Below are 22,499 nucleotides of genomic sequence, written 5' to 3'. Positions count from 1 at the left end.
TAATAAAAGCAATTCTTTGCAACTTTGGCTCTTCTCTATATAAATCTGACCACAAAAGAAATGCATAAAACATCATATCAAATAATTCACTTTGATTTGCATAATAATTATAATAACATCTCTTATTTGTTCAGCATTTCTTTTTAAAAAAATTATGGTAGAATATGCATACAGTTTACCATCTTAACCATTTGAAGTGTACAGTTCAGTGGCATTAAGTACATTCACATTACTGTGTTGCCATCACCACCAGCCATCTCCAGAACTCATGCATCTTTTCAAACTGAAACTCTGTTCCCATTAAACACTAACTCCCCATTCCCCTGCCCTGCTAGCCACCACCAACCATCATTCTACTTTCTGTCTCTATGAACTGACTACTCTAGATACCTCATCTCAGTGGAATCATACAGCATTTGTTCTTTTTGTGACTGGCTTACTTCACACTTAGCATCATGTCAAGTCTCACCCATGCTGTAGCATGTGACAGGGTTTCTTTCCTTATAAAGGCTGAACAATGTTCTGTTATGTGTAGATACCACACTTTGCTTACCCATTCATCTGTCAACGGACACTTGCTTGAGTTGCTTCTACCTTTGGCTACTGTAAATAATACCACTACGGACGTGCATACCCACATAGCTCTTCAATTTCCCTGCTTTTCTGCATTTACTTTCAAGAAATTACAAAATGTAAGAGTTTGAAGACCTTTGTCATACTTTCATATGTCATTGTCTGAATAATGCATTCACATGATCAGTTTAAGATTTTTTTTAAAGAAAGTGAAGTGAGGATGTATTAAGGGATAAACAGTACACTCTCAGGGGGAGAGTGGGCAGGATCCAGTGAGCAGCTCAAGATTGTCATTACGAATACCTGTCTGCACTGAGGGAGACCAGAATTTTCTCCAGCGTTAAGAGACACTGGGTATCACCGGACTTTTCTTAAACTCTAGGCCTACAGTGCGGCAAACTGCCCTTTTTTCCTTTTTTAGCATTTTGATGATACCACCTTCAATCAACCAAAACTTGAGACTCCGATTCCCAGTAAAATTCTTTCTTTTCCCGATAATCTGTAAGGTCCTGAAAGTGACCCAGTTCTGTTTGCTTCTGTGATAAAAGTGTTCAGCGGGAGCGCCTAACGCACTTGGAGTCTTCTGTGGTTTGCCAGGTCAGGCAGGCCAGCCCTGACACAGTAGAAGTTCCCAGGACAGCACTTATCAGGGAATGAAGTTATGACATGATTTCAGTCTACCAGGCTCAGGAGAGACTGCTGAGAACTGCCACGAATTAAATTAAGAAAATCGTTGAGTTTACATAGATAAATAAATGTCAGAAAACACCACTGTAATCGTAAGCGATGTAGCAAAAAGCAGCCACATCCACAGAACCGTCCAGAACCCGAGGGAAGGCCCGGGATCTCACCAGTGCTGGGGAAGGAAAGCCACACACATGGGTCTGGGCCTCAGAAGCACGCCCCTCCTCCGAGGGGCTCTGTCTTCTGTGGGACTTCAAGCTCTATGGCCAAGGTGCAGATGGGAAGCCACAGCTTCCTGGAACACCCTCCCAGAGGCCTCACCCTCAACTGGTATGAAAGGTGGGACAAGAAATTAAACACAGGATATCAGTGGCAGGGAGATAAGAGATTAAAAAAAAAATAGAAGAAAAGAAACATGGATCCCAGCCAGGCCACGCTGCGTGAGTGAGTGTCTCACACGGGCAGCTGCGACCACCTGCAGACTTAAGGGTGTTCCACTAATATGAGGCCCAAGGGCAGAGGCTCATTTTTACCCAAGGCCCTGAGAGGTAAAAGATAGGCAGTATACCTATTCCCCCTATTTCTGGAGGGCCTGGGCATCTGTGGAATCCCCATTGAGAACTGTGGAAGCCTTGGGCCCTCCTTAGGGCATGGGGTCAGGGGGAGAGTCCTTCCCTCTGAGTCAAGAATTCTCACCCCAGGCTGCACCTGCAAACCATTTGGGAGCCTTTTAAAACTGGATGCCCAGGGCCAACCCCAAACCAACTGAGTCAGAATCTTGGGGGATGATCCCATTGTCATTTTAAAATTTCTGCAGATGAATTCTCATGTGCAGCAAAGAATCACAGCTGTCAGTCAACTAAGGAGTCTAGCTGCATAAACTCAAGAATGATCAATTACCTTACTGCATACATTTCATCAAACGACACAGGCATTCCTCCAAAGAGAGACATCTTAGGAAGCTGTATTAGTTAGCTAGGGCTGCGACAGCAAAACACCTGGCTGAAACGATGGAAATTAATTCTCTCACAGTTCTGGAGGCTGGAAGTTCAAGATCAAGATATCAGCTGGTTGGTCTTCTCCAGAGGCCTCTCTCCTTGGCTTGCACGTGGCCGTCTTTTCACTGTGTCCTGTCTTTTCACTGTGTCCTGTCTTTTCACTGTGTCCTTCCTCTGTGTGCATCCCTCGTGCCTCTGTGTGTGTCCCAATTTCTTCTTAAAAGGACAGGAGTCAGACTGGATTAGAGCCCACATTAAGGGCTCATTTTAACTGATTATTTAAATATTTAAATGTCTCTAAATATAGTCACATTCTGAGGTATTGGGGGGTCAGAGCATCAACAAATGTAATTGGGGTCGGGGGGCGGGACACAATTCAGTCATAAGTTCTTTAGATGGCAAGGTGGCTTTCCTAAATAAACTCTTTGACTTCACAAATACCAAATGTTTTGTTTACTTAAAGTCAGAATTTCCTGATGAGTAAGCAAGCCCCTTAGAAAAAGAACTGTTTAAAATTATGTGAATGCTGAGCACGTGGTAACTGACGAAGGGCCTACGGAGAAAACGCTCTTTTTAAATGGCCAGAATTAACGCCAGGAAGCAGCTCACCTAGGCTGAAAATCTGGCTCATTATCTTCAACTGCTAGGGGACAAGAGCCAAACATACTTGTATGTACAGCCCAGATAAGAAATTGTTTGAGCAGTCAGACAAGGTGTCTCAAAACAGCAGCTTGGGGTAAGGCCGGTGTCATGACTCAGATTCCTATGGAAACGGAGAAGGTAAATGCATGAAGCGAACCAAGGGGACTGGGGTGCCTGGAACACTCGTGCCCCGTCTCCAGGGCCTTGAAGAAAATAGGTCCACCGTTACCTGAGCTCCCAACTTCTAAGAAAAAAGCTGGACAGGTTTTTATGTGAAAGTTTCCAGTTTTTACATGTTGGAAATTAATTTAAAAAAAACCCACCACCGTTCTGTGGGCCAAATAAAACACTTTTTCAGGAGAGACTGGGCTGCTTGGCAGCCGGTCATCACCTCTGGTGTAAAGCCACAGGATGACCCAGGTTCCAGTCTTGACTTGGCAAGTTGGGTGACTTTGCCACCAGCTTGTCTGGAATTCATCTTGAAATATAAGGGGGCTTTATGAAAGTTTTGTGAAAGTCAGGTACACAATTCTTTTGTTCTCTATTGGAGGAAACGCAGAATCCTCAAGTCCAATGAGAGTTTAAGGCTCAAGGACCCCTAAAACACCGGCATCTAAACAGGAACAGGTCAACTCCACCAGCTCCCTCCCTCCCTCAGCTAGTTTCAAGCTGACAGAAGATAACTTTCCTTGGAATGGATTTAGCTAGTTTAAATTTTTTTCTTTGGAACTAAGGAAAACGCTGTAACCTAGGCATGATTTTCAATACATGTTTTCCAGATTGCTAGAGATTTATATGGTGACTTAAACCAATAAACCTCAATGTCTCCCAGCAGGATCCGTCACCTCTGGAGAAGCAAGGAGGCAGCAGAGTGTAGAGAACAGTGCTCTGCCCAGGAATCCAGGGACCCAGCTCTGAGCTCACCCCTGAGGAACCAACTCTGTGAATCCATTTCTCTGATCTTCAGTTGGCCTGTAAAGATCTTGGGACTTCTCAATGCTAAATTCTATTATTCTAGTTACCAAAATTAAAGTATTAGTTCTCAATTCTGCAACCAGTTATAAAGGCACCAGGAAATGACAAAAATCAACTTGGTCAAATCGCCTGAACCTGTGTCTGAGTTTTCCAGTCTTAATACTGCGAGCTAGGGAACTCGATCACGTTGGATGGGCTGTCAAACTCAATGTTGGGGAAGCACTTAGATGTTTTCAAAGTTTTTGTAAATGCATAGAACACAAGTAGGAAGGGAGAATTACTGAAACCACTGTAAGTGGGAGTCTTTAGGAAGAAAATACTTTTGAAATCTCAAGTTTGAAAGCAACTGGATAATGAAAAGTGATGCTGGTTTGAAAGTTTCACTATGGACTGCTGTGGTAGGCAGAATTCTAAAGATGGCCCCATGATTCCTGTCTCCTGGTTACTCAACCAAACATTAATTTACTGTGAGGGGAGTTTGTAGATGCAATTACAGTTCCAAGACGATGGACCTTAAGATACAGAGATTATACAGGTAAGTCTGACCCAACCAGGTGAGTCTTTTTAAAAGCAGTAAGGAAGACAGATATTTACAGCACAGGGCATGGGGGGAAAGAATCAATGTGTTTTGCAGGCTTAAAGATAGAGGGGTCCATATGACAAAAAGGTACAGGCTGCCTCTAGGAGCAGAGAGCTGTTCTAAGTGACATCCAGTAAGGAAACCACAGGAACTAAACTGAACCAACAATTTTAATGAGCTTGAAAGTGGATTCTTCCTGAGAGCCTCCAGATAAGAACCCAGCCCAGGTGACAGACATTTCATTTCAGCCCTGTGACCCTAAGCACAGAACTCAACTGAGTCATATGGGACTTCTGACCTGCAGAACTGTGAGCTAATACATTTGTGTTGCTTTAAGACGCTATGTTTGTGGTAATTTGTTACACAGCAATAAAAAACTAACACAGCTGCCAGCAAATGTCAAGAAGGCTGGCATTGGATTGTAAGATGTTACAACCACTTTGGAACATGGTATGGAAGTTTCTTATTTGGTAAACACACATCTACCCTGTGATCAAGCATCTCACTCAGGTATTCACCCAAGAAAAATGAAAACATATGTCTCCAAAAAGACTTGTACTCTAATAGTCATAGTAGCTTTATTCATAATAGCCCCACACGGGACACAGCCCCAGCATCCATCAGCAGGAGGATGGATAAACAATAAATACAAGCAACAACAAGGATGAAGTTCAAAAACATTATGTTGAGTAAAAAAATACCACACAAAAGAGTACATACTGTGTTACTTCATTTATAAGAAGTTCTAGAATAGGCAAAACTAATCTATAGTGAAATATACCGGAACACTGGATACCTGGGGGCAGGGGTGGGGATGGACTAGGAAGGGGCACAGAACTTTAGGGGATGATTAAAATGGTCTGTATCTTTTTTCTTTTCTTTTTTTTCAAATATAAGTATAGTCAATTTACCATGTTGTGTTAATTTCTGGTGTACAGCACAATGATTCAGTTAAATGTGTGTGTGTGTGTGTATATATAAATACATATATAAAAATTCCTTTTCATATTCTTTTTTATTAAAGGCTATTACAAGGTATAGAATATAGTTCCCTGTGCTATACAGTAGGACTTTGATGTTTATCTATTTTATATAGAGTAGTTAGTATCTGTAAATCCCAAACTCCCAATTTATCCCTCCCTCCCCCCCTCCATAACCACATACAAAAGTTTGTTTTCAATGTCTGTGAATCTGCTTCTATTTTGTAAATAAGTTCATTTGTTTCAAAAATGGTCTATATCTTGATAGAGGTGTAGTTTACACAGGTGTAGATATTTGTCAGGACTCACTCATGTAATACTTAAGCATACATTTCAGTTTGTAAATGATCTCTCCATAAAAATATATTGAAAAACAAATTAGAAAATAATTCAAGCCTATATGTTGCAGACTAGTTATCACTAAGGTGTTAATGACTCTCTCTTAGGAGTATCCATTTAAAAACAGACAGGGCAAGAATTAACCCAGAGACTCGGACATATGAGCACCTGAGCAGCTGGATGGAAAATTGATGGGCAGTGAGGCCCATCTAGAGAATCTCAAACCCCTGCACAGACTTCCTCAAATAGTCTTGCAAAAAATTGCTACCAAAAAAAAAAAAAAAAAACCCTACTACAAGTTTATTTGATGCCCAAGTCCAAAATGCTCAAAGGTGAATGGCAAAGATGCTGGGAGGCTGCAGCTACCCAAGCAGGAAGGCTCTGGACAGGAGCTGGGTATACAGGACAAGGGGAATTGCCCTGAGACTCCCATGTGAGGGAGATGGGGCGGGAGCTTCAAATGCTCAGATCTGATGGTCAAGGGACAGCAACCCACAGAGGTGGCCTCCAGGTGACACCTGGCACACTGAGCACTGAAGGGGTCACTGCTGTGCAGCTACACTCCTGGTTTCTTAACATGAACACACTGGGGAATGTGTAATACACTGGGGATGAGCTGCTTCAGTTAAAATAAACTCATCTTTTCTTTTTTTTATTGTAATATAGTTGACATACAATTATTATGTGAGTTACAGGTGTACAACACAGTGATTCACAATTTTGAAAGATTATACTCCATTTAGAGTTACTGTTAAATGTTGGCTATATTCCCCGTGTTGTACAATATATCCATGTAGCTTATTTTGTCCCTAATAGTTTATACCTCTTAGTCTCCCACCCCCACATAGTCCCTCCCCACTCCCTCACCCCACTGGTGACCACTAGTTTGTTCTCTGTATCTGTGTAAACTCATCTTTTCTTACTTGGTGGAAGAAGCTTCTCAAAGCCCATAGAAATTTCACTGGATTCCACAGAGTTATATACTTTGGTGCTTGTGAAAGGACTCTAAACACAGCCAACAATTGCAAGCTAAAGTTTTCTCAGTTTGACTAACGTGGCTCTAAATGAAAATGACCAGTATGAGAAGTGGTGCTTTACGTATGACTGAACTATTGTGCTGTACACCAGAAATTGACAGAATATTGTAAACTGACTATACCTAAATTTTTAAAATTCTAAATAAATTAATTAAAAAATTTAAAAAGAAACGCTTTAGAAAGGTGGAAAAAAAGGTGGGCTGTAATTTTTCTAAGAAGCTCTAGTGGTTAGAATGGGGGGAGGTGGGAAAGGCAGTGAGAAGCAACGAGGCCACCTGTTTGACAAGATGTCTTGGGTCTGTTGGCCTCTGTCCTTAGAAAGTTCCACTGGTAAATAGAAAGTGATAAGCACTCAGCCCCTCTGGAGGGAAAGAGTCAGTAAGTTCACCTGGGGAAGTTGTTGCCAGGGAGACGAGAGGGGCGGTGGGCTGAAGAATGAGCCTCAAGTACTTACAATGAGAGTTAAATTGAGATGATTTAATAAGAGGGGCACTGGAACCAAACTTTCCTGTTAGGGAGCCAACCAGAGAAGACAGAATGGACTCTCAATGAGATACTTTCTTAGGTGAGTCTTTGTTTTTGGTTTGTTTAATCATAACAATGATTTGAAACAGCTGTACTAATGAGTCAGAAATGGGTTTGGCTACATACACTAGAAACTAGTTACAAATTCCCTAATTATTACCCCCCCCAATTTTTATTTTTACTAGGAAATGATACAATGTGCCACTGAATCCATAGGTTTTGTTCTTTTATGTAAGTGGCATGTATCTGACTGGTCAGTTTTTCAATCCGCTTGATTTTGATATTGAGAAATGTTTGATATTTTTGGCTTTGAGTGGAACTGAGACTATTCACCCATTTTTCCATCCAAAGGTGCCCACATTTAGCCATTACTTGGATCCTACCAATCATGTACACTAGGGGTGAGGGGGTTGGAAGGGGTTCCCATAGCACCCTGCAGGAATCCTTAACGTAACTCCTAGTACACTGTTATAATTCACTATTCCTGGATTGTACCCCTCACTTGAAAACGAGGTTTTGAGGGGCATGCAATGGTTTGTCTTATTTATCCTTTATTCTTAATGCCTGAGTATCTGACACAGTAGGCGGAAATAAATATTTTTAGTCTTGCTATTTCCTGTTCCATTCCCTATGGAGATGAAAACCAGTCCTGATTTTCTTTTTCTACATGAAGGCATGCACTCATTGCTCAATCTCAGATCCAGCCACATAAACTTTCCTTTGCTTTTCTATCTTTAGAACCCCTCCCCAGGGTTCTTTCCGAAATGAAGCAAGAATTTCTGAATGACCTGTGAATGCCAACAAGGGCAGTGAACACAAATCACTCACCAAAAACCGAGGCTGGAGGTTGGAAAACCTGTGATCTGGTGGTCAGCTCCCCATCCTCACAGTCTGGTGGGCACTAAACAGATATGTCAGTGTCAGTGCCTGCCCTCATGTTCACAATCGTGGGATTGTGGGGATTTATTATAAATTGTATGGAAAAGTCCTTGGCAACTGCAAAACAGGTATTGTTATCAACTTCATTTTATCTGTGTGGAAAAGGTCCAGAGGTGAAGGGAGCTGCCCTGGCAGATGCATTCAGTGGAATATTTGAACCCCAAGCCAGTGGTTTCCCCACAGCCTCACGAATGTACTGAACTCTACGAAGACAGGACCAATTCCAGGATCGCCCTACATGATCATAAAGGAACACACAGGTGGCACTGGCCTGAGAACATGTGTCCTTGGAAAGGGTCCTGAAATCAGCCCAGTCCGCAGGGAACCAGGTACTGACCACTACTAGCCTGACTGACTCGTTGGGCCTCCGAGATGGTCTGTTCTCTTCGTATGTCTCTATCAGGAAACCCAATAGTCACAGAGCCGAGAAGCAGGTTTTCTCTATAATTAGTGCAACAGGCCAATGGATGTCACTGTTGCACCATAGAAACAGAATCTCAACCCCAAGGGGACTTTGAACAGCAACACACTCACTGCTTGGTTACTTTAACAGAGCAGAGGGCACCTGAAACCAAAGGAGACTGTTTTAAGTGGATGGTATGCTATTGTAATTTATAAGAAATATGTATCTATTCAGTCTTCCAGATCTTTCCCCAGTTTCTGGCTCACAGTTCCCAGACCTCAGAATTTCCTAAGGGATGGGAGCTTCACAGTGTCTTTTCTTATGTTAATGAGATGACTTTTGGAAGGCACCTCAGGTTGTTGCCAGTTGCCAGTGGAGCTAATCTTAAAATGAGAGGGTTGGAATTTTCAATCCTAACCCCAGACCCAGACGGCAGAGGGACAGGAGGTCAACTTCAATCACCAATGGCCAGTGATCTTATCAGTTGTGCCTATGCAATAAAGCCTCCACAAAACCCCGAAAGGACAGAGTTCAGAAAGCTTCCGGGCTGGTGAACACGTGGAGGCTGGGGAGGTGGAGCACCTGGAGAGAGGTGGAAGCCCTACTCCCTCCAGCTGTACCTTGCCCAAGGCATCTTTTCCATTGGGCTGTTGCCGAGTTCTGTTCTTTCACAATAAACTGGTGGTCGTTTTTTTGAGTTCTGTGAGCTGCTCTAGCAAATTAAGTGAACCCAAGGAGGAAGTCGCGGGAACTTCTGATGTATAGCCAGTTGGCCAGAAGTCCAGGTAACAGCCCGGACTTGTGACTGGCATCCCAAGTTGGAGGGGGTCTTTGGAACCTCCAGTTTGTGGTCTGTATGTCAGAAGCACAAGTAACAACCTGGGCTGCGTCTCGTTCTGAAGTGTGTTGTGTTCAGTCTTGTAGGACTGAACCCTTAACCTATGGAATCTGATGCTATCTCTGGGCAGACAGTCTCAGAACTGAGTTGAATTCTCAAACACCCTGCTGGTGACAGAGCACTCCTTGTCAGTGTGGGGAAATCCCACTGGAATTGGGGGCAGATGCCAATCCCCCACTGGAATTGGGGGCAGAGGCCAAAAGAGATTGTAATTAATATCCAATTTTTAATTTTTAGAGCTAGTAATGAGCAGGGACGTTCTGGATAAGTGAAGGCAACTCAAGTTATGGCAAATAGCTTTGAACAGACTGGGGAGCTACAGATGAATGTGTGGGTCACTTCTCAGGGGAAAAGTTGACAAAATGAATCAAACCAATTCCTTTGACTTCAAATATTGTGTGTCTTCTACTCTGCATGACTGCCTCTCACAATCAGACCAAATGCAAAACTATTTTAAAAATACATGTGTTGATACTTATGAGTGAAACCTCTCACCATATTAATGACCTAACATAGATGCTTTGGGAGGAACTTCTAATCCTCAACCTGTATGGTGATCAAAGGGATAAATAAATTTATTAAGTACCCACAAGTGCCAGGAACAGTGTTAGACTTTTCACAACTCTTTAATGTAAGTATTATTTCCATTTTTCATGGAAATGAAATGTTCCCAGTTCACAGCTGGTAAGTGACTATATGGTTGAGTCCACTGGCCTGCAAAGCCCCTGCGCTTTCTAACAGCCCGAGAGAGACACAGCAGTGACATTCCCCAGTGAAACTTAAAGGCCTTTTAGAGCGGTCACAGGTCATAGGCTATAATCATTCTTGGATTTTTCTGATGATGAGACCTGTCACTGCTGTCAGACAGACTTAACTGGCCTTTGGGGACACTTTCTTAAAATATAAGTAAATTGGGCGACTAATCCTACACTTCTGTGTCTTGGTTCTTCCAGGAGGTTTGAAGTCTAGTTCTGGAGAAGGAAAGGTTAAGGGAGCGATCCAAGAGAGAAGGAACACAGGAACTTCTTTGTGTTTATCTTAGTGACATCTATAAGATTCAGCACTTAGCCCAGTGGCCCTCTTCCCCGTTTCCTTCCCAGCAGTCATTCCTGGTCTTGGTCACATTTAATACTTTCAGATAATTGATAGTAGAACTGGAGGTCCTCTTACTGGCCCAGAACTTAATGGTGATGCATATATATACATCCAACTCATTCAACAAGCATCTGTTATACAAATGTCCCTGGCTATGTGTCTGAAGAAACGTGGTGTTTAAAAAAGAGGCAGAACCATGCACTCCTGGCCCCAGGACTTGAAGATGCCCAGAACCTGACAAGAGACTAAGGTTGTAGCCTAGGTAGGTGCTATTTGCATGGAATCATTAGTGATCAACTTCATTTTCCCCTCAACAGTTTGGAATGCATACAAATGATATGTAGATATAGGTTTAATTTTCATGAACAACAATCACTCCCCCATTCAGTAAACACTGAGCACCTACCTAGCATAAAAGCCAATGGAAACCGAGTCCACTTCTTTCTGAGTGAAGTCATTTTCACCACTTGGCCAAAGCTACGCAGCAGACTGGGATAGAAGTTAGAGAGTCAAACAGGGCTCAAGTCACTAGCTGTGTGACGGGACTAACCACTTTTTCCCTTCTGAGCTTCGATTTGCAAAATGGGGATGAGAAGAAGTTGGTATGACAGCATAATACAGAGGTTCCCTCCTCTGAATACTCCCCACATGCTAGTTCTGGAGAGGGGCACCTGAGAACAAGTGTGACAGGCAGTCCCCTGGGATTGCTCTCACCTGAGTTATTGTCTCTTGACCTCCTCAGTTGGTCTCCCTGCTTTCACTCTTGTGCCCCTCAAATCCATTCTCTGCATTCAACGGAAGCAATCGGTGTAAACAACAAAAACATGCCACTCCCTGCCTTCAACCTCCCAATGACTCCCCACCTCCTAGGATAAAGCACAAGCTCTTAGAGCTGCAACCAGGCCGCCCTGTGGACCCTCCAGGCTTGCAGCATCCCCTGCCCAACACAGTCACACTCTCTAGGCTTCTTTTCACCTCTGCACCTTGTCTTGTGCCTCAACATTACAACACTGAATTATGCCTCTGTCCAGTGTTCTCACCTCCTCCCTTCACTTATCTTTTAGAACTCAGCTCAGACTCGGCAACTCAGGAAAGCCTTCCTTGATGCCTCCAGCTTTCTTGGGACGCCTCCCAGGCTGGGCCAGGAGTTCTCTCTCCCCGCTGACTGCTATCATGTGCTTCCAGCTCCTGAGCATGTCTACTTCACTGCATTCAACCCACTGACTGGCAATTTATTTATTTATGAGTATTTCTCCTTTTCTAGACTCTTCTCCTTACAGGAAAGACCATGTCTTCTTCATCCTTCTATCCCTGCCACCTGGCACACAGCAAGGGCTTGGTCAATAAAGTGAATGCTGGAATGAGGACAGCAGTGTGACAGCCAGCTCATGCTCTTTGCGTACATCACACCCCAGCTCAAACAGGTCCTGGGTCTAGGACACTGGTTCGCAACCAGGGGCCATTTTGCTCCCGGGGGTCATTTCACAATGTCTGGAGACATTCAGGTTATCACAGTTGGGAGCGGAGGGAGTGTCCTTCTACCAGCTGGTGGGTAGAGGCCAAGGATGCTGCTTAAGTGCCTAGGGGAGCCCCACCTCACACCCCACAACAAAGAGTCATCCAGCCCCACATGTTAATAAGAGCCAAGTGTGAAAAGTCCTGATCCAAGACGGGGTCTGGCACATGGAAGACCACAATATGGGATTCCTACTGCCGCCAGCTTAGTGGCCCTAGGGGCAGAAATGATAATCATGCTTGACATACATCAAATAATTGTACAGTATTCTGCTTTCAGTTTATTGAGCAGTTCTGCACAAATTCACTCATTTCACAGCATCAGATCTGCAGGAGCTCAGTTCTATGTTTACAATCGTACTTTACATAAAGCAAAGGTCCTACTCAGGGTCCATGGAGTGGGATGCGTGGCCCTCTTCCCCCACTTCTCTTCCAATGCACCCACATGATCTACCTGCTCTAGGACTTCATCCCTGAAAAACCAGCTAGAATGCCTGGGCCATATGGGTGAATCTATTAGCTTACCAGCTATGGTGTTGTTGAAATACACACACACACACACACACACACACACACACACACACACTCAAATGTATTTCATACCTTGCGAAAACTCGTAACTTGAACAACCTTTCCAGGAAGGCCTGGCCTCCTTCCTGGGATCACAGGCGAAATGTAACTAGTAAAACGTTTAAGCTATCAAGTGAGTTTTTTTTAGCCATTTGACATAGCACAGCTGAAGCAGTAGCCTGTGACATGGGACACAGGCTGACCCACTTTTCAGGGAACTCATAGTCCCATCAACAATGCATAATTTGATCAACTGTGCACCAATAAAACATTTTTAAAAATTATGCATAATCTAGAATACTGGGCAATTATTATTACCCATATATATTCCACCACCTAATGTTTGGAAACGAGCCTCATGGTAAAGGAGGCTGCCTAGAGGTATGGAAACCAGGACGTTTAAGTGCTAATCCACCCCAGTGACCCCTGCCTATAATTCAGCTGCGTGACCCCCTGTCTGAACCTTGAGGCAAATTTATGATCAGTTTCTCCTAGTTATCTTTAGCTCCTCTTTCAGTTGCCCTCTTATCAGTCCAGATGTCTTTTTGTTTTTGAGAAGAGCCACCTTCCTTGTCTCAGCAACTCCTTTTTTTCTTTATCTAGCTCCAGTTATTAAACTGCTAAAACTGGTTGCCAGCACTGGATATGTTCACCTCTGCTTCATACACACTGGCACCCAAGTGGCTGTGTCCTTCTTTTTAGTCACCAAATTTAACACTTAATTTGTACTAGATGAGGCATTCCCCCTCCCAAACCAATTTGTATGCTGAAATCCTAACCCCACAATAAAGTATCTTTGAGTCTTAGTATAAGGAGGAGTGACCTGCTTTATTCTAGAAAACTTTTTTAATTCTAAAATAATGGTTTTATCCAGCATGAAAACCACACCCAGCTAGAAGTTCAGGGGTAGTGAAGCTGGACTCCGTGAAGCTTACTTTGCCAATGCCCTGATTCGCTGGATAGATAAACAATGTCCCAAAATGATGGCTTATGATAGAGAATTTCCCATTGGCTACAGTGCCATTAAACATATCTCATGGGAGGTCACATAAATGTGTAATGAAGAGGCTTCTCTTCAAGGATGTGGTGCTCCTTGGCTTGGGCAATTAGTTCATTTATAATTTTGAACGAACAGAAAATGCAGCACTAGCCTGCTTTTAGGTTTCCTGATGGCTTGCCAGCTACCCACCCAACTATCTTCTAAACGACAAAGGCATTACCCAGTGATGTGCACATGTGGTAGGAAGCCTGGGCCCTTTTCAAGGCCAGGAGTTCCCTGACCTCTTAGTTATTGTTGCATGGTGTTATAGACTGAATATTTGTGCCCCACCCTCCCAATTCATATGTTGAAATCCTAACCCCAATATGGCTGTATTTGGAGATAGGAGCCTGTAAGAAAGGTTAAATGAGGTCATAAAGGTGAGGCCCTAATTTAAGAAGATTAGTGTCCTTATAAGAGACACCAAAGAGCTCCTTTTTCCCTTCTCTTTTGGCTGCACTTCTTAAAAAAATTTTTTTTAACCTTTTTTCTTCAGTAGGGGGTAATTAGGTTTATTTATTTGTTTTTCTTAATGTAGGTACTGGGGATTGAAACCAAGACCTCATGCATGCTAAGCGTGCACTCTACCACTGAGCTATACCCCTCACCCCTTTCTGCTGCACTTTTGCATGCACCCAGGAAAGGCCCTGTGAGGATATAGCAAGAAGGTGGCCAGCTGTAAGCCAGGCAGTGAGCTCTTACCAGAAGCCAAGCCCTGCTGGAACCTTGATCTTGATCTTGGACTTTCCAGCCTCCAGATCTGTGAGAAAATAAATTTCTATTGTTTAAGCCACCCAGGCTGTGGTATTGTGTTATGGCAGACTGAGCAGACTAATACAGATGGTTACTATAAACTGTATTAAGAAGTGAACAACCCACCAAGGTTGTAATAATTACTATCCACAGCAATCACCTAATGACTGTTACTGTGTAGTTTACAGGTCATCAAAATGCTAGATTTTAGAAATTAAGAAAATTACCCATTAACAATGGCATCAAAAAGAATAAAATACCTAGCAATAAATTTAACCAAGGAGGTGAAAGTCCTGTACACTGAAAACTATATAGACACTGATGACAGAAATTGCAGAAGACGCAAATAAATGGTAAGATAGTCTGTACTCATGGATTGGAAGAATTAATATTGTTAAAATGTCCATATTGTTCAAAGCAATCTACAGATTCAATGCAATCCTTTCAAAATTGAATTGGCATTTTTCATAGAAATAGAACAAACAATCCTAAAATTTATATGGAACCACAAACAACCCCAAATAGACAAAGCAATCTTGAGAACAAAGCTGGAGGCATCACACTTCCTGATTTCAAACTACATTATAAATCTACTACTATAACATATAATATATGAGCTAGTATGGTATGAGCACAAACACAGACACGTTAATCAAAGGAACAGGATGGAGGACCCAGAAATAGACCCACACATATACGGCCAATTAATTTATGAAAAAAAGCCATGAATATACAATGGGGAAAGGATAGTTTCTTTATTAAATGGCATTGGGAAAACTGGACAGGCACATGCAAAAGATTAAAGCGACCACTATCTTATACCATACACAAAAATCAACTCAAAATGGATTAAAGACTTGAACATGATGCCTGAAACCATAAAACTCCTAGAATAAAACATGGAGGGTAGGCTCCTTAACATCAGTCTTGACAATGATTTTCGGACTTGACACTAAAAGCAGAAATAAACAAGTGGAACTACATCAAACTAAAAACTTTCTGTGCAGCAAAGAAAATCATCAACAAAGTTAAATGGCAACCTACAGAATGGGAGAACATATTTGCAAATCATATATCCAGTAAGTGGTTAACATCCAAAATAAATAAAGAACTTATACAATTCAATAGCAAAACCCAAAACAATCCATTTTAAAAAGGGGCAGAGAAACTGAAGACGTCTTTCCAAAGAAGACATACAGATGGCCAATAGGTACATGAAAAAGTGCTCAGCATCACTAACCATCAGGGAAATGCAAATCAGAACCACAGTGAGGCATCACTTCACACCTGTTAGAATGGCTATTATCAAAAAGACAAGAAATAACAAGTGTTGGTGAGGATGTAGACAAAAGGGAACCCTTGGGCAGTGTTGGTGGGAATGTAAATTGATGCAGCCACTATGGAAAACAGTGTGGAGATTTCTTAAAATTTTTAACATAGAACTACCATGAGATCCAGCAATCCCACTTCTGGGTATTAGCTGAAGGAAATAAAGACACCTACTTAAATAGATATCTGCACTTCCATGTTGATGGCAGCATTATTTACAATAGCCAAAACATGGGAACAACCTAAGTGTCCATCAGTAGACGAATGGGTGAATGGGGTGAGCAAAATGTGTGAAGGGGGCCAAAGGTACAAACGTCCAGTTATAAGATAAATAAGTCCTGGGGATGTCATGTACAGCATGGTGACTACAGTTACTAATACTGTATTGTATGTTTGAAAGATGCTAAGAGAATAAATCTTAGAAGTTCTCATCACAAGAAGAAACTTATAACAGTGTGTGGTGATGAATATCAAGTAAACTTACTGAGGTGATCGTTTCACAGTATATGTACAATTCAAATCATTATGTTGTACACCTAAAACTAGCACACTGTTATACATCTATTATATCTCAAGTTTTTAAAATGCTAAATTTTTAGCCAGGATTTATTTTAGGTCAGATGGGGAATCAGTTATGAATTAATCCTATATATACACTCCCTTTTATTGTTAGTGTTTGAATATCTTCCTGGATCATTCTATCTAATTTGAGAGAAAAGCTAGTTTATCTTTTATGACAGTATCTTAATTTATGTAGCATATTTTCCCCAAGAAGTTCAAAGGATTTTACTCAAAACTTCTCACTGGTTTTGACTGAAGCCCCAGGATCTAGACAACAGGCTGGTTCCATGGCCCCATTTTTCATTAAAAATGATTTTGCTTTCTCTTGGTATTTAATGAGAGAAGCAGCTCTTTGATTTGGGGATCTTTTTAAAATTGACTTTGTTCTTTTTTAATCCCAACTGCTCCAGGCATCATTAGCTCCTTCTCATATACGTTTCAATTTCCTTTCATTCCTTTGAGCATGGGTTCCAGTGTCCTCAAAGCAGCACCTTTTAATTGGCCTGGAAAAGGTCACCTCTTTAAAAAGAGGAAACCATATCATACATTTTACAGAGTCAGTGTGGGTTTTTGAGATCAGGAGGGGATGGGGCAGGGGGTGGATTCATCCCTCAGAAAATGTTTAGGTGGCATGTGATTACCTCCTAAACATTTTCAACAGAATGTTCCACAAAATTACATATACCCATGCATATCCACACAATTCCTGCTATAATCAGTTGGCCTTTAGTTAGAATTCATTTGTCTTTAAGATTTTGTCCTTTTATAATTTAGTCAATAGCTGAGGGGCAGTGTTAATTCTGCCAGTGGTTTCCTGATATGTAAAAACCCTCGGTGACACTCTCCTATACAGATGCCCCAATCATGCTTTTTAGAAAAATGATACAAGGGCATCTAATGTATTCTCCCACCTTTGGGTACCCGCCACCACATGTTGTCTTGTATATTATAGCAGTAATTTCTCCAAAGACATCTAAAGTGTAATCAAATCTTACGTATACATGGACACAGTTTAAAATCAAAGAAAGCTTTTTGAGGGAAACCTACTCCATTACTTTACTTTCTTCTAGTGTTACAAAAACTAATCTGGATCTGGAGTGGGTACCTTAATCCTGTGGTGGAGGCGGGAAGTAGTAAACCTTTCAAGGATCTGAAAGAATTCACAGAAACTTGACTCCTTCAAGGCAGCAGTAAGGGGGGGAGGGGGAGAGCTGTTAAAAAAAAATCCTAGTCTTTAAGGGGCTAGCCATCCACTTCAAAGAATCACTGATATAAAGAAATACTCTAAAACATTTAATCTCTTAAATTTTTAAGACACTTTAAAGAAAACTCAGTATTTGGTACTGCAGTAGTCATTACTCAGGCACTCAGGAAAAGTTAAGCATTGTTATCTCCACACAATTCCTATCCATGGATAAATATTACAACAAAAAATGGCATATCAGAAAGATGTTACAATACACAAAATTTAAAATTCTGGGTCCACAGGTTTCTTTTCTCTATGTGATTGCTTGAAGAAAAATAAAGTGATGAAGTGATTTTTCCTTTAACAAACTTTCCAGAATAAAGTTCCTTGGTTTCCCCTTCTTTTGAATAATTGGATGAAATCCTACATTTAATGCACCTAACAGAAGTAAATTGTGAAAAAGAAAGTAAGCTACTTCAATAAAAATTAATAAAAATTTTTAAAAAAAGGTAAGTTATTGTCCTCATCAGGGCTTCCCTGAAGCACTGTGTTCCGTGTTAGATGTCACCCATGCGAGAGTGATGTGGACAATTTAGAACACAGTCAAGGAAAAGGGACCTTAACAGCCCAGGATGTGAGATTATGACTTGGAAATAACAGGTGAAGGAATGAAAGACTGACTAACCCAGAAAAGAGAAGATTTAGCAGAAAAATGTAACTGTCCTCAAAAGATTGGAAGGTGATCAAGTGGAAAAAACATCCAATATCTTCTGTTTGGTCTAAGAAGGATGAAAGGATTGAAGTTAGAAGAATTAGTATAAAGAAGAACATCATTGTGATTTGAAATGATCTGAAAATGAAATAGTCTGCCTTTGTACTTGGCGAGTTCAAGTTCCCTGATGGTGCTCAAATGGCAGCTGGTGGACTACTCTAGGAAAATGTTGTAAAACATATGAGACAAGGAACTGAACTGCTTGGATTTTTCAGTTCCCTTCTAACTCTGAAATTCTATGAAAATGCCTGCTTTGGGGAGAAATCATTTGATGCAACAAAATTAAGCACCACCAAAGAATTCAAACATTAAATGGTCCCAGGGATCCAGGACATGGATTTATCATGTCTTGTCTTTGTGCAGGCTCTCACAGCACGGCACTAAGGGAGGAGTTACTTTATTCCACGAAAAGAGGCTGTTTGTTGAACCAGTCTAGTTCACCCAGACAAAAAATAAAACAAAACAAAACAGCAAAGTCCTTTTAAGGATGTTCCACCCAGATGGCTTATCTACACTCATCTCCTTAAACTGGCTCTTTGGAAATTTCTGTGTGGGTTGTGCTGGGCAGATGGACATGGGCTTTCTGCAGCCGTCCTGTCACTGAGCTGGGATGTGGGGAAGGTTCCTCCACCCTCTCCAAAGGAACCTTCAGGAGCTGTCCCCTCATGGCCCCCATCAGCAGGGGAGATACCAAATGAGGTTCGAGCCCTGGGAGGCATTGTCTGGGACTGTTGAGAGGCAGTGGGTCAAACTCCAGACTAATGAGTGCCCTGTAGGGAGGGGATGGAGAGAGAAACAGCAGAAAGGATGGTGCTTCTTCTGACAACTCCATTTGTATGCTGGTATTTGCACAGTGTGCCATAAAGAGAAGGAGCAGAGATCATCTTAATGACTAACTTTGACTCCACAGTTGACCTCAACATGATGCTATGGGGACCACTTCCTATGTAGGTAAAAGACTTGTAAGAGAGAGAAAGAGACAGTGTGGTGCTAAATATACAGGCTTTGGAGTCAAAGAGCCAAGGTTCAAGTTCTGACTTTCTAATTTCTAATTTTATGACCTTGAGCAAGTGAGTTACTAAACCCCTCTAGGCCTCAGTTTCCTCATCTACAGAATGGGGCTAGGAATGGTTGCTGGCCCTTCGAGAGCACTAGAGAAAGGCTAGCTTCTGTTACGGTCACAGAAACAGAGAACTGAGACCTGCTTGAGCTTGTTTCTCCTTGAGTCCTGTCCAAGACACAAAAGCAACAAAAGCAGCATTGAGGTAAGAATCTAGGTCACATCAGACCTGCAGCTCTACTGATTGGTAAAGAACATGAACCCAGACTGGGGCGTGCTGAAAGCAAAAGCGAACTCTATACAGCTTTCAAAGGAAATAAAATAAAACTGTATATTCTGACATGGAGAGATGTCCCAAATATATTAAATGAAAAAGCATGATCACCTTTGGGAAAAAGCATTAGTATTAACATGCATGATAATATGTCAGCATTTATAAAAGAGAAGAGCTAGAAAAATTTCCACCCAACAGTGGATAAGGATTTGGGCAGGAATTAGGATTGCATGGGACATTCACTCTGTATCTGTTATTTCTGTAATATTTGGATTTTTATAAAGAATATTATTCATTTTTAAATTAGGAAAATCAATATTTAAAAAGAAAAAGCATAATATTACAGGTTTTCATTTGTATTATACACTGATCACCTTAAACTGGAGTACGTAGTTAATAATGATGGGCGATAAACTAATGCAGGAAATGCCTCTCTACTCTTTCAAGACGATAATGAATGTTGCATTTTAGAACCTCTTTCATCATACCATCAGTCCTCCCATGAGCCTGCTGAAGTAGGTACAGTGGTTAACACTTTGAGCTGTGCAGCCTTACATCCTGGTTTGAATTCTGGCTCTACCTCTTATTAACCTTGGGCAAGTTTCTTAATTACTGTGCCTCAGTTAACTGACCTGTCAAATGGGGCCAATAATAGTTCTTCCAAGGGGTGTTGTGAGGATGAATTGAGATACTCTGTAAGATGCTTAGAAGAGTGACTGGCAGATAGTAAGCACTAAATAGAGAGTTTAGCCATCATTATTATAATCCTCATTTAGAGGAAACTGTGGATCCAAATAATACCTTTCTCTTAAAACAAACAACCACCCCCTCTACCCCCACCTACCCCAGAATCTTGAAATTCATTCCCACTTTCACCTAAGACCAGAATTTTATCACATGACTTGCAGGTTGTTGCTGTAACCCTCCTATGCAGGCTCCTTGCTCCCACCTATCTTGCCAGTCAATGCTGAATTCAGTTTTTTTTTTAATTAAAATTAAAATTAAATTAAATTAAATTTTTTACTGAAGTATAGTTGGCTTAGAATGTTACGTTAGTTTCTGGTATACAGCACAGTAATTCATATATATATGTATATACACACACACGCACACACACACACATATATATATATGTATATATATATATATATACATATACACACATTCCTCTCCATATTCTTTTTTATTATAGACACTACAAGGTATTCAGTATAGTTCTCTGTGCTATAATACATAAAACAAATATTAACAGAATTCAGCTCTTTTGAGCTCTCCTTTTTTTTCTCTTTCTTTCTTTCTTTTTTTTTTTTTTTGGTGGGAGATAGTTTCAATTTTCATTTCAGTCTTTCCCTACTCCATGAAACATTTGCCCTAAATATGCAGCAAAATGGACTGATTCTCTTTTGTCACTTGATTGAGATCTCCTTTTCTCACAGTTTGGCTTAAATGGCTTCAGTGGTTTCCCACTGCTGAAAGTTTAAACTTCAAACACCTTCATCTGTCCCTTCATACACTGCCTTCATCCTCCCTTTCAGATATGTGACACAGTATTTCAAACACAAACCCTCTGCTTCAGCCACACTGTTCCCCAAAAACCAGAAGAGCACCCCTGAGTCTGAGCCTTTGCCTCAGGCGACTGTTCACCTCCAACTCTTAATCCCCTTCTCTCAAGATCGCAGTCAGTAATACTGTACTCAAGAAAGCCGCCTGACCATCCAATCCACAGTTACCTCTATTCTGGATCCTAGAGCATCTGACATCCTGGTCCAAGCTCTCCTTTGAAGCTCAGTTATATAGTCACTGAGGTGGGTATCAGTACCCACCCATATACTGAAGTGGGTATCATATGTAAATTCAACAAGCATTTATTGATCAGGCTTTGGGAATTCAGAGATGAAGCACACGAAGCCCCTATCCTCGCTGAGCCCACGTTCTATTAGAGAAGAGAGAAAGTAAACAAATGATTGCTTGGCCACGGCTGGCCATGTGCTTTGTCAGATGCACACACCAGGTACACTGGTGGCCCAAAGACAGAAACAAAAGAATGAATCAAGGTTAATGGCTTGAAGTCTGTGGTTTATCTTTCTCCCCACCAAATTTGCCCTCTTTCTGGATGATCAAAAACACAAAGCTGGATCTGAACTATTTTAAGATCTGGTCCTACTTAAGGTCTTGCAATGACAGGTTCTGACCGGTTTCCCCTATCTGGCACCAGCCTCTCCCTGGAGTATATTTCCACCTTCTCCTCTACTTAGGTCACCTCTATCTGCCTATTTATTTGTTTAAAATGTGAACCACCTAGTCAGGTACAGTAACCTAACTCTGCATTTGGTCTGAGGCCAATGCATTGAGGGCATTCAATAAATAATGGTACCTGGTGTGGCTTTCCTAGATTCTGGCTGCAGAGGCCTGAGAGGTGAAGCTGAGACCCTAGAAGGCAAGCCCAAGAGACAGTGGGTGAAGGGTGGTGGCGCTCTGGAGACGCAGAGGCAAATTTGCTCTGATTGCCTGACGCAGAGATTATGCACCTGTTGGGCTGGCCGCAGTGAAACCCACAGCATGCAAATACTACTCCACTGAGTTGATGAGGGTGTGACTGTCTTCCTGCGACGATTTTCCCAGGCTCAGTCTGGGTAAAAGTACATAAAGGCTTCCTCCTTGTGAGCACACAGGCCTGCGTTTACTTGCCTTCATTAAGGAAATTCTCCTTCCTTGTGAGTGGGTGGTTCTGGGAGGGGTGAGGCGGGAGTCTCTGCTGGAGTATAGGGGCGG

At 41.8% G+C, this 22,499-nt stretch overlaps 1 protein-coding gene across 5 annotated transcripts in view; it reads right to left on the bottom strand.

The window, feature by feature from the left end:
• The window catches only part of SHROOM3 (shroom family member 3), a 288,650-nt gene that overhangs the window by 92,595 nt on the left and 173,556 nt on the right, over window positions 1-22,499 (bottom strand). The window contains exon 2 of one of the 5 annotated variants that reach the window (XM_072942006.1): window positions 14,495-14,552. The exons of the other annotated variants lie outside the window; for them this stretch is intronic. The gene's annotated coding sequence lies outside the window, so the exon portion shown is untranslated. The remainder of the gene's footprint in view (window positions 1-14,494; window positions 14,553-22,499) is intronic. 5 annotated transcript variants of the gene reach the window in all.

This window comes from Vicugna pacos, chromosome 2 (assembly GCF_048564905.1).
Source record: "Vicugna pacos chromosome 2, VicPac4, whole genome shotgun sequence".
NCBI lineage: Eukaryota > Metazoa > Chordata > Mammalia > Artiodactyla > Camelidae > Vicugna > Vicugna pacos.
Note: the sequence above shows the minus strand (reverse complement) of the source record. Positions and strands in the feature narration are given on the sequence as shown.